At 52.7% G+C, this 12,485-nt stretch overlaps 1 protein-coding gene and 1 pseudogene across 1 annotated transcript in view; one reads left to right on the forward strand and one right to left on the reverse strand.

The window, feature by feature from the left end:
* The first annotated feature begins 3,726 nt into the window (after positions 1-3,726).
* The window catches only part of LOC125908041 (putative uncharacterized protein DDB_G0271606), a 110,570-nt gene continuing 101,811 nt past the window's right edge, over positions 3,727-12,485 (forward strand). The window contains exon 1 of the mRNA XM_049610853.1: positions 3,727-5,451. The gene's annotated coding sequence lies outside the window, so the exon portion shown is untranslated. The remainder of the gene's footprint in view (positions 5,452-12,485) is intronic.
* LOC125908056 (large subunit ribosomal RNA) overlaps positions 12,076-12,485 on the reverse strand; it is a 5,641-nt pseudogene continuing 5,231 nt past the window's right edge.

Genomic DNA, 12,485 nt, shown 5'->3' on the forward strand with positions numbered 1-12,485 from the left:
TAGGGACGCGTAGAGCAAATTTGTACCCCCGGGCATGTTGTCGATTGACATTCTGGTTGCACTTTTCATCATCTAGGGTGCGTTCCTGACACGTTTTGAGGGGTTTTAGCAAAAAAAAATTTTTCGACTACTCGAGCTCTCTGGCCCGTTCGGTGCACATTTTTGAAAAAAGCTAGGGAGCTGCCCCTAGGTTCGGGGTGTCACAAAATGTTGAAAAGTGGTCGAAAAACCACTATCCAGAATCGGATGTAGAATCGTTAGACGAACTTAAAATTGTTCTACGACACCCATCTGCGACGTTTAGTATTCGAGATATAGCACTTTGTAGGTCTGACCGAGCAATTTTTGTTCCGCGCACTTTGTGCACCGTACACTTTGATGTTTGTATGAAAAAGTACCCTACCTAGGGACGCGTAGAGCAAATTTGTACCCCCGGGCATGTTGTCGATTGACGTTCTGGTTGCACTTTTCATCATCTAGGGTGCGTTCCTGACACGTTTTGAGGGGTTTTAGCAAAAAAAATTTTTTCGACTACTCGAGCTCTCTGGCCCGTTCGGTGCACATTTTTGAAAAAAGCTAGGGAGCTGCCCCTAGGTTCGGGGTGTCACAAAATGTTGAAAAGTGGTCGAAAAACCACTATCCAGAATCGGATGTACAATCGTTAGACGAACTTAAAATTGTTCTACGACACCCATCTGCGACGTTTAGTATTCGAGATATAGCACTTTGTAGGTCTGACCGAGCAATTTTGTACTAAAATGTCTGGTGAACATGTAATTCATTAAATAACATTGACTTGCATCGTGCCCTACTTCATCGGCACAGCTGTTATTGACTATCTTTAGTGGAAATGGATTGAGTTTGACCATTTTAAGCCCATTTCCTATGCCGTGCACCAACATTGTGTACCGATCAGGGAAAGTACGCTACGTACGCGTTCATGGATGTCGATGTTGGTACAAGTTGCCTTTCGGGATAGCCGTGCACCAAAACTGTGTACCGATCAGGGAAAGTACAAGACGGAGGGTGCAGCTCGAGCGTACGCGTTCATAGATGTCGATGTTGGTACACTTGCACCAAAATTGTGTACCGATCAGGGAAAGTACAAGACGGAGGGTGCAGCTCGAGCGTACGCGTTCATAGATGTCCATGTTGATACAATCTACGTGTACGTACCTAGTTTTTGTAGGAAAAGTTGCAATTAAGTGCTTGTATGCTTAAAATGCTCATCTCAACCGGTCACCTTTTGGCTTGCCCTTTTATAACAGAAACCTAGAAAGATACTCGAGATTTTTGTGTTTTTCCATTCGCCCGGGACGACGAAATGAGCTATGTGCACATCGTGCAGAAAATTGTCTTCGCCACGCATGTTTTTGTCCATCCACTCATATAATCACCCGCATTTGTGTTCAACACGGACGGCGCAGCCCGAGCGAACGCGTTAATGTTTATGTTTGTACACACTGCTTGTACGATTCTAGGATTTGGTAATTGCGTCACAGTGCCCGACCGTCGCGGACACCGTTCTTGGACAGAAGTCCTAGTACGTAGAGTACTTTCCCTAGGTATGTGCTCGTTCGTGACTATCGTTGCGTGCTTACGGACACGCTTGGGTATGTTTACCATACAAGGTTTACTAGGGAAACCTGGGAAGGACGCTTGCCCTCCCGTCGCGGACACCATTCTTGGAAAGAAGTCCTAGTACGTAGCGTTCCTTATTTTACTTGATCAGTTTGTAATGCATTCGCTTTGTTCCATCGACTTCTGCTACTGCTCACTAAGGGGTGTTCGTTTGCGATGTGTACGATAAGCAACTGTCTATCGTAACCAGCAGTTAATCAACACTTTTTACCCAAGTCATAGCAACATAGAGTACTTTTCCTAATCGGTACACAATTTTGGTGCACCTCTAACCTCGCCGGCACTTTATCGTTACGTTTTGTGCACAACCTAGGGACGTGGTGTAAGTTTCATGATTTTTATGTTTGATTCGGTTTATTATGATTGAAAAATACGCTACGTCCCAGAAATTGGAGCTCGACTACTTCCTCCATGTGGCGAAAAAAGTTACTGGGCAACGCCTAGCTTATGCCCCATTTGTACTTCAATTTTCATTATCAGGTTTGAAAAATACGCTAAGTCCCAGAAATCTGAACTCGAATACTTTTGCCACGTGGCGCCAAAAGCTACTGAGAAACGCCTAGCCTTTTACCCATTTATAATTTAGTTTTCGTTATAAGTTTTGAACAATACGCAAAGTTCTAAGATTCTGAACTCGAGTACTTTTTACATGTGCCGCCAAAAGCTACTGAGCAACGCCTAGGTTGATACATTTTTGGTACATGGAGTGTATGCATGCAGGCGTACTGCCGTGCTAGACCGGAAAATCGAACTTGCTACTAGAACGTAAAGTAAGTCCCCTAGATAGGTGCTTTTGCATGCCTCTGATCGACGACCATGCAACGTGCGACACGCGTAGCTAGGCTTCCCCAAACAAATTTCCTAGAATAGCACCAAATTGCACACTTTCAGGGGTATATTTTGGTACCGTGTACCGTGCATGGTACAAGTATCAGTAGCTCGTGCAATTTATTTTGCATCGTGTTGCGGTTGCTGGTGCGTCGGGATAGGAGTGTTTCGAGACTTTCGCCAAGCGTTGGTGCCATTTGGTGGATAATTAATGTTCTAGCCACAATAAACGTGCCACATAATGCCAATAAGGAAAAAGCCGTTTTCTAGGGACTTCCAGTCAAAATGTTTGCCATCAGCGCTTTTTTGTCGAGTTCAGGATCTGGGACTTAGCGTTTTTTTTTCGCGATCCAATCCAACGACCAGATCGTGAATAAACAATACATACAACAGTGCATCCCTTTAAAGTAGGAAAAAGCCGAATTCTAGGGAGCTCCAGTCCAAAAGGTTGTCATCAGCGCTCTCCTCTCGAGTTCAAGATTTGGGACTTAGCGTTTTTTTCGCGATCCAGCCAAAAGACCAGATCGTGAAATAAACAATTAATATAACTGTACTAGTACATCCCTTCAACTGAAGCAAGTGCACCATACATGACCCGTACGCCAATCATCCATGCACATGACACGTCAACTAAGTCAACACATGACACAACTTGGACAACTGACGGGTAAGTAGGTCATCTCGTACACGACGACACATCGACCAAACCAGGTCAACACGTCACATGCACAAGACATCCTACTACCAAGGCCGACCACCTCGACACACGACGTGTTAACCGAACATGGTCTACAACACCATCATGTGCAAGGCAACCGGCCCAAACGGATCAACTTATACAACTTGTAACGAGCATATGTGTAAGCTTACTGGTTTGGTCGGCACGTTTCTCACAGTCGAGAACGAGGCACGCCGACAAGCTCACTAGTGTTACGTGTTCCGCTCCATACCGTGTCAAGTCACTCGTCTGACACGGAAGTAGCCAGCTCTTGTCCACTAGTGTTAAGGAACGGTCTCCAGACCAAGTCAAGTCACTCGTCTGACAAGGAAAGAGCACGCACCAAGCTTCACCAGAGCACGGTACCACGGTCCCCAGACCAAGATGGTTCGTTACGCCATCGAGGAAGGGGCACGCGATCCCTTGCTACACTCAACTAAGTACACTCTTGCTCTCACAAAAGTATCCCCTGTGTCGACGTGGTCCCCAGACCAAGACGAGCTTGCGCACATCGAGGAAGGGGCACACGGACAAACCACCAAGCATGGGTCGCCTGAGAGGATCGATGCGAACGCATCTCTACAACTCGCAGCTCCCAGCCTGAAGTCCCGTCGTTTGCGGGCGGTTGATAGGTGTCGAAACTAGGTATATCCACGTTGGGCAGAGCTCAAGCCAACGGCGTTCCCAGTTACGGTACTAACACGTGCAGCGAACTCCACTCGTTGCGGCCTAGGTATAGCGGGATGAGACGCCGGGCTGCAGACGCAGACTCCAACGGATCTCAGAGGGTTGTTAGGCCCGCTAGCTTCCGAACACCTAATGGGTTTGAGAAGCGCTATCAGCTCGGATTGGCTACGACCTTAGAGGCGTTCAGGCATAATCCAGCGGACGTAGCGTCATACCAAAGTCCGGTCGGACTAGTATTGAGCCAGTGGTCCGTACCTGTGGTTCCTCTCGTACTGCACAGGAATTCCGTTAAGATAGCGACTATAAGCACACACCAGTAGGGTAAAACTAACCTGTCTCACGACGGTCTAAACCCAGCTCACGTTCCCTTGAAAGGGTGAACAATCCTACGCTTGGTGAATTTTGCTTCACAATGATAGGAAGAGCCGACATCGAAGGATCAAAAAGCCACGTCGCTATGAACGCTTGGCGGCCACAAGCCAGTTATCCCTGTGTAGTAACGCTCGAGCCGTCGTCGTGAGCAGACGTGTTTCTGTCGAGCTCCGTGTCTGAGTTTACTCAATATATATGCAGTGTGCATAATCGGCCGTATATGTGAAATTTCAAATTGGCGCAAAAAGGAAAAGTTGAATATTTCAAAAAGTTTTCGAACTTTTCACAAAATTTTTGTTGATAAGTCGCGGAGCCGCCGTCCTCCGGCCATATGCAAAAAATTTTTGGAAAAAGTTCATAAACAAAAAAGTGACTGTGCACGCGGTTTTTCTAAAATAACTTGGCGAAAAATGCTCGGATTCGCCCAACCAAAGTGTTAAATGGTGCGGGACGTTATTACCTATCGTTTGATACCCATATCGGGTGGTTTAGTGAAAAAATTGAATTTTATATTAAGAGTTAAACAACTTTTTTAAGTGTTTTTTCAAAATATATTAAAAAGTGTGAGGCCATTCGAAACAGAAAAAACACCAACGTGTGCGTCGTAAAAATACCTTTCTGGCGAGTGGTCGGACGCTCAGATCGGTCCATAAACAAAAAAGTTATGGAAGTTCAAAGTTTACACTTAATTAAGTAAAGTGGAAAAGTTGCATAACTCCTGCAAAACGAGTTGGAGGCGCCTGGGCCCACTCGTTTGGCCCGAATATCGTAGGTGCTTGTACGCCCTTTCGAACGAAGTGTCGCTCGGCCCGATCGGAGTGATATTGGCGGAGTAGTGCAAGTGTAAAGAATTGGACGAATTGTTCAAAAAGTGTATAAGTTTTGGTGGAAACTTTGAAGTTGCACCGCGCGAAAACTACTGGGCCGATTTTGATGAAAATCGAAATCTGAGTCGGGGCCAAGTAGTTTAACAAAGTGGCATACTCAGTTTGTTGAAAAAGTGTGTAAAAAAGTTAGTGAACTTTTTGAGTGGCGATTTTACTAACTTTGTGAAAAGTGGTCCGATTTTCGAAAACGACATTTCGTTCGAAGCGTCTTGGCAAGGCAAACTCAACGACGTATCGAGTGTCCGCGCGAAATGAAGTTTGACAAAGTTATTAAGAGTGCAAAAAGTGTATAAATTAAATACTTAAGTATTTAAAAAAGTGCCTAAAAGTGAACGGATTTTTACAAAAAATACGTCAAAAGACGCGGGCTGACGAGCCCCGTTGACGAGTGTTCGTGTGGTGAAAATCCGTGGAAAATTACGACCAGGATCGCGGGTGGTAGTTTTTCCTATAGTAAAGTGTACACAATATACGGTTCGTCCAGACGTGTTTGCGAAAAATTTTGCCCTTGGTTGACCTTGGCACGTGCCGGCCGGGCTTGGACGAAAATCTTGCCCCCCCTGGACCAACGGTCAACGGCTGTGACGTCAGCGGCTGCCCCCCCTTGACCAACGGTCATTTGCTGTGACGTCAGCAACGGCCGTACGGGGCGTGACGTCACAGGCATACAGTGCAAACCCAAAAAGTGCCGTAAGTTGGAAAATTGTGGGCCGATTTGGAAAATTTTTGTTGGTAACTCGCGGAGCCGCCGTCCTCTGGGCGCATGCCAAAAATTTTCCGGAAAATCGGTAAAACAAAAAAGTGTATGTGCACGCGCTTTTCCGGCCATATCTCGTCGGAAAATTGCCCGATCCGGAAAATTCCAACGCCAAACGGTAGGGCCGTGAAAGACCAACCCGCCGGTGTGTGAAAATCGCGGATCGGAAAAGCCTGTGAAAAGTTACGAGCGATTTTCCACGAAAAATAGTGTTTTTCCGGAATAACTTTTCCGGGAAAATCGGAAAAATTCAGGAGACGTGTGTAACGGGTGCGCGGGGAAATTCGGCTTGTCTGGACTACCCGGACGTCCAAATCGGACGGTAAATAAGCGAACAGTGCAATTTCCAGTTTCGTGACGTCTAACTGCACCACCAAAGCACTAGAGGGCGCCACCTGTCAAAATTAAAACTGGTCTATCTCTGGAACCACTGGTCGGATCCGGACGGGCAAGTGCTCGCTGGAATCAGCATCGCCCCGGCTATCTGCCAGTGCTGCCATCGTGGCCATTTTCGGCCGTTTCAGGGTTGCCAGTTTTTGACAGGTGGCCAAAATTTCAACTATGCACCACTCCGAAACGGGTAGCCCCAGCTGAACGGGCAAGTGTTTGCTGACATTGGCATTTGCCCGGCTACCCAGCAGGGTGGCCAGCTTGGTCGAAAAAAGCTTGCGGCAGTGTTGCCAGCCTTGAGTATAGTGTATCGTTTCGTGTCGCGCGTTCAACGCAGAGTGCGACGGGCTGCGTCCATACCCTCGTATAAAGAGGTGCGCGCACGAACGGGAAAGTGATTCAACAACGCAGGGGATGGGCGACGAGGCCCAACCCCCACAAGTGAGTGGGCCGTACCAGTTGCGGTCAAGAAAAGGGTCGGTGGCTGTGATGCAGCCACAACCCATCGAGCGCCCGGCCACACCGATGATGGATGTGTGCTATTCAAGCGACGACGACGAGCTGAATAGCACCATCATCGCGATGCCGGAACCCGCGTCGGAGTGTGAGGCAGCGGAGGCGGCCATGGACCTGGAGCCACCAGCAGCAGCACAGCCAACACCAACGGCATCCCCTGTCCCGGGCAACGCGGTAGTTGCTGGGCCCATCGACGCGGGAAGTTGTGCCCTGCTGATGGCACAGCTTCAAAGCATCGGCGCCCAGCTAACGACGGCGCTGGAGGAGCTGCGACTTTGCCGCGAGGAAAACGCGGCACTCCGCCGCGAGAACGAGCTGCTGCTCACGGGCACTCGTTCGGTGCTTGAGCTGCAGACTGCAGCGAACGCAACCCTCCAGCAGTCGTCGGGGCAAGGCGGTAATCGGGAAACGGCCCGGAAGCGCCAACAGCGGCTGAGAAAGCGCGAACGAGAACGGCAGCAGCAGCAGCAGCAGCAGCAGCAGCAGCAGCAGCCACAGCAACAACAGCAGCAGCAGCGTCAGCGTCAGCAGCAGCAGCAGCAGCAGCAGCAGCAGCAGCAGCAGCAGCAGCAGCAGCAGCAGCAGCAGCGGCGGCAGCAGCAGCAGCAGCAGCAGCAGCAGCAGCAGCAACAGCAGCAGCAGCAGCAAAGTTTGACTCGACGCGAACAGAGGCAGCAGCAGCTTCCCCCACGACTGCAGCAGCAACAGCAGCAGCTACAACAACAACAGCAGCAGCAGCAACCGCAGCAGCAGCTTTGGACAACGGTGGTAAGAGGCCACCCGTCCCAGCGGCAACGCCAACCGCAGCAACAGCAGCAGCAGCAGCAGCAGCAGCAGCAGCAGCAACAGCAGCAGCAGCAAGGTGAGCGCTATGTCCCACCACAGCTCCGGCAGCAGCGACAGCAGCAGCAGCGCTCGCAGCACCAGCAGCAACAGCCGCAGCAGCAGCCGCAGCAGCAACAGCGTCCACAGCAACAGCGTCCACAGCAGCAGCGTCAACAGCAGCAGCGACCTCAGCAACAGCGAACACAGCAGCGAAAGCCGGCCAAGCCCGAGCTCATCGAGGTATCACCCAATGAAGGTCAGGATTGGGAAAGCCTCCTGCTGCTCGTGCAAACGGCAGTTAAGACTGACGAGCGGTACAAGCCGCTTAAGGACCACGTCGTCCTGGGCCGCCGCACCAGTAAGTCGTTGCTGCGACTCACGCTCAGCCGCAAGGCGAATGCGCAGTATATGCTGCAGCAGGTTCGTGCCATCGTGGGCAGTGCTGGAGTGTGCCGGCACGTTACAGAAATGGCGTCAGTGGTCATACATGACGTCGACCCGCTAGCCCGAGAGGACGACCTCACTTCGCTGCTTGACAGCAAGTTCGAGTCGGGAGCGGGAATTGTGTCGACCACAATGACACAGATGGCCGATGGCACCCAGCGGGCGTACGTGCGATTGCCTGCAAAGTTCGTGAGTGAACTCGACGGCACAAAGATCAAGCTGGGCTTTTGCGTCAGCAAAGTCAGAGCCGCGCCGCCGACCCCTCGAGAGCGTGTGCGCTGCTATCGCTGCCTCGAGCTGGGTCATCGGGCCCATGACTGCCGTTCACCCGACGATCGGCAAAACATGTGCATACGCTGCGGCGTTGTGGGGCACATGGCAAAGGCATGCACTTCTCAACCAAAGTGCCTCAAGTGCGGTGGTCCACACGCAATGGGACACCCCGACTGCGCCCGGTCGGCCTTGCAATGACCCCACAACTGCGAGTAATGCAGGTGAACTTGGGCAGAGGAGAGAGGGCCCAGGACATTGCCCTCCAAACTGCCCGAGAGAAGAAAGTGGACGTGCTGCTGCTGTCGGAGCTGTATCGACCGCCTGCCAACAACGGTCGATGGGCTTTCGACTGCTCGAAGAAGGTTGCCATCGTCGCTACTGGGTCTCTTCCTCTCCAGAGGATTTGGTGCAGCAACACACCGGGACTCGTCGCTGCCGAGATCGGCGGCACCACTTTCCTCAGCTGTTACGCTCCACCTCGTCAGCCCACCGACGAGTTCGAGCGCTTCATTGAAGCAGTTCAGCTCGAAGCGATTTCCCATCCACAGGTCGTCATTGCCGGCGACTTCAACGCCTGGCACGTGGAATGGGGAAGCGAGCGTAACAGCGACAGGGGGGAAGAGCTGCTCAGTGCCATACAGCAGCTAGACCTGGTTGTGCTAAATCAGGGCACGACGAGCACCTTCGACGGCAACGGAGCGGCAACAGCGAGCATCGTGGACGTGGCGTTTGCGACACCAACCATCGTGCAGCCGGGAACGTGGAACGTGTGCAGTGAGTACTCGTACTCCGACCACCGGTACATCACGTACACTGTTGGCACCACAGTCCCCGTCGCAAACGAGCCTCCACCACCATCGAGAAGACAGCAGGGACGCATTCGACACGCGGGTAGGCGTTACAAGGCGACGCAGTTCTCGCAGCGAGCCTTCCTGTCGACGCTGCTGGACGAGCGGTTCTCAGAACGGGCGGTGAGTCATGAACGCATGGTCGAGATCATGCTCGCCGCGTGCGACAAAACGATGCAGCGGGTTACAACGTCGCACAGTGACCCCCATCGTGACCTGTTCTGGTGGACGCCGCTGCTCAGGCTGCTGCGAGAGAACTGCGAACGCGCCCGTGATCGAATGCAGCAGACCAGCGACCTGCAAGAGCGGAGCATCGCCGCAGCACAACATCGTACAGCGAGGGCGGAGCTGGGGAAGGCGATTAAGGCCAGCAAGCGGAACTCGTTCCAGGAGCTGATCGACATCGCCGAAGAGAATGTGTTCGGAGCCGGATATCTCGTCGTTCTGTCCCACCTCCGTGGTGGACGGACGCCACCCGAGACGGAGCGGGACAGGCTCGAACACATTGTGTCCGATCTCTTCCCCCAGCACCCGCCCCTCGTCTGGCCAGAAGCGGCTACCATCGAGGGAGAGGAGCGGCCAGGAGCAGTAACAGATGTATCGGACGATGAGCTCAAACTCATCGCACGCCGCATGGCCAATAAAAAGGCCCCGGGACTCGACGGTATCCCGAATGCGGCGGTGAAAGCAGCCATTCTCGAGCACACGGGGGTTTTCACAGCGTTGTACCAGGACTGCCTCGCTAACGGCACGTTTCCTGCAGCGTGGAAGAGGCAGCGCCTTGTACTCATCCCGAAGCCAGGAAAACCCCCAGGATTGAGCAGCTCGTACCGGCCCCTGTGCATGTTGGATGCACTGGGCAAGGTGCTTGAGCGCTTGATCCTCAACAGGCTGCACGAGCATCTGGAGGATCCGGAAGCGACACGACTGTCGGACCGACAGTACGGTTTCCGCAGAGGGCGCTCGACCATCGGTGCCATACAGAGAGTTGTTGAGGCCGGCCAGCGTGCGATGTCGTTCGGTCGCACGAACCGACGCGACAAACGCTTCCTACTAGTTGCGGCGCTAGACGTTAGGAATGCGTTCAATACGGCCAGCTGGCAGGCCATCGCCGCTGCGCTGCAGTCGAAAGGAGTTCCGGCCGGCCTCCAACGCATCATACACAGCTACTTTCAGGGCCGAGAGCTGGTGTATGAAACCTCTGATGGCCCGGTAGTGCGGTCCGTCACGGCAGGGGTTCCACAGGGGTCTATTCTAGGCCCCACTCTGTGGAACACGATGTATGACGGTGTGTTAGACATCGCCCTGCCACCCGATGCGGAGATCCTGGGGTATGCCGACGACCTGGTGCTGCTGGTCCCAGGCACAACCCCAGACAGTGTGAAAGCTGCTGCAGAAGAGGCGATCACCTCAGTGATGGAATGGATGGCTCGACACCATCTCGAGTTGGCGCCGGCGAAAACGGAAATGGTGGTAATTTCCAGCACCAAAGCCCCGACGCGGATCACCGTCCGAGTAGGCGACGTGGACGTCACCTCGTCCCGCTCGATCCGCTATCTCGGTGTGACCCTCCAGGACAAGTTGTCATGGCTGCCGCACGTCAAGGAGGTTACCGAGAGGGCTGGGAAGATCGCCGCCGCCACATCCAGATTGCTGCGAAACCATAGCGGACCAAGGGCATCGAAAGCGAAGCTGCTAGCTTCGGTGTCCGAGTCCGTTATGCGTTATGCTGCACCGGTATGGAGCAAGGAGCTGCAAAAACGTGAGCCTGGTCGCCTGCTGGAGCGTGTACAGCGGAAGATGGCACTGAGGGTGGCACGAGCATTCCGTACCGTAAGGTATGAGACTGCCACCCTCCTGGCTGGCTTGACCCCCATCTGCCTGCTGGTGGATGAAGACGCCCGGGTCTACCAGCGACTAAGTGCCGTCAACCGAACTGACACGAGGGCGAACATCCGGAAGCAGGAGCGACAGGCCACGATTGAGGAATGGCAGCAAAAGTGGGATGCGGAAGCTGACACCAGCCAGTACACGCGTTGGGCGCACCGTGTACTTCCAGACATCGGCAGCTGGCAGTCGAGGAAACATGGAGATGTGTCGTTCCATTTGTGCCAGGTACTCTCGGGACATGGCTTCTTCCGGGACTACCTGTGTCGCAATGGCTTCACATCGTCCCCTGACTGCCAGCTGTGCAGCGGAGTTCCTGAGACCGCGGAGCACGTGATGTTCGAGTGCCCAAGGTTTGCTGAAGTTCGGCAGCAGCTACTCGGCGAGGGAAGTACGGACCCGGTCTGTCCGGAAAACCTCCAGCAGCATCTATTGCGCGATGCCGAGAGCTGGAGCCGTATCTGCGAAGCTGCTAAGCGGATAACGGCTCAACTTCAGCAAGCCTGGGACGACGAGAGAGCAGCCCTAGCAGCCCAGGGCAACGAGCAGCACGTTGGAGAAGTTGCCGATTTGGAGGCACGGCGCGCGGAGATCCGTCGAGCACGGAACGATCGACGGAACGCGAGCCGCCGAGCAGCCAGGGCACGACAACGAGAGTTGCAGCGAGCAGGACGTCCCCCATCCCCACCACCATCGCCCAGAACTGCGGCACGCCGTGCAGATCTTCGGCTGCGGCAAGCGCGGTTCCGAGCGAGAAGGCGTGAAGCAACACAGGACGCGAGACGCCTGTATGGGGATCAGAGTCCTGCATCATCGACACCGAGCAGCAGCGACGACGAATCAGACGGCCGAGGAAGCGCGGACATCGCAGCCGGACCGTCTGGTTTGCGCAACCGCGCACACAATCGGGACGATGAAGTAACCAATGGCGGCCTGAATGCTGCGGAAGAAGCCGCCGCGGTTGAGGCGGAAGTTGCCTCCCGCTAGGAGTTTGGCGTAGAAAAAAACGGAGCGCATTAAAGCGTTAATAGTTACCCAAAAAAAAAAAAAAAAAAAAAAAAAAAAAAACAACAATACAAAGGGAAAACAGAAGTTACATTGGAATTTATAATAAAAGAGAAAGGTGCTTTATGCACGGCTGTAGAAACGGCATCTTAGCCGAGAAACCCCCTTCAGGGTACGTCCTCGCGGACATGATTGTAGGGGTGAGGGAGGGTTAAAATTTGTTAAAAAAATAAAAAACCCGTTTTAAAAAAAAAAAAAAAAAAAGCCAGTTATCCCTGTGGTAACTTTTCTGACACCTCTTGCTAAAAACTCGTTATAACCAAAAGGATCGTAAGGCCAAGCTTTCGCTGTCCCGAAGTGTACTGAACGTTGGGATCAAGCCAGCTTTTGTCCTTATGCTCAGCGTG

This window comes from Anopheles coluzzii, assembly GCF_943734685.1.
Source record: "Anopheles coluzzii chromosome X unlocalized genomic scaffold, AcolN3 X_unloc_6, whole genome shotgun sequence".
Classification (NCBI taxonomy): Eukaryota; Metazoa; Arthropoda; class Insecta; order Diptera; family Culicidae; genus Anopheles; species Anopheles coluzzii.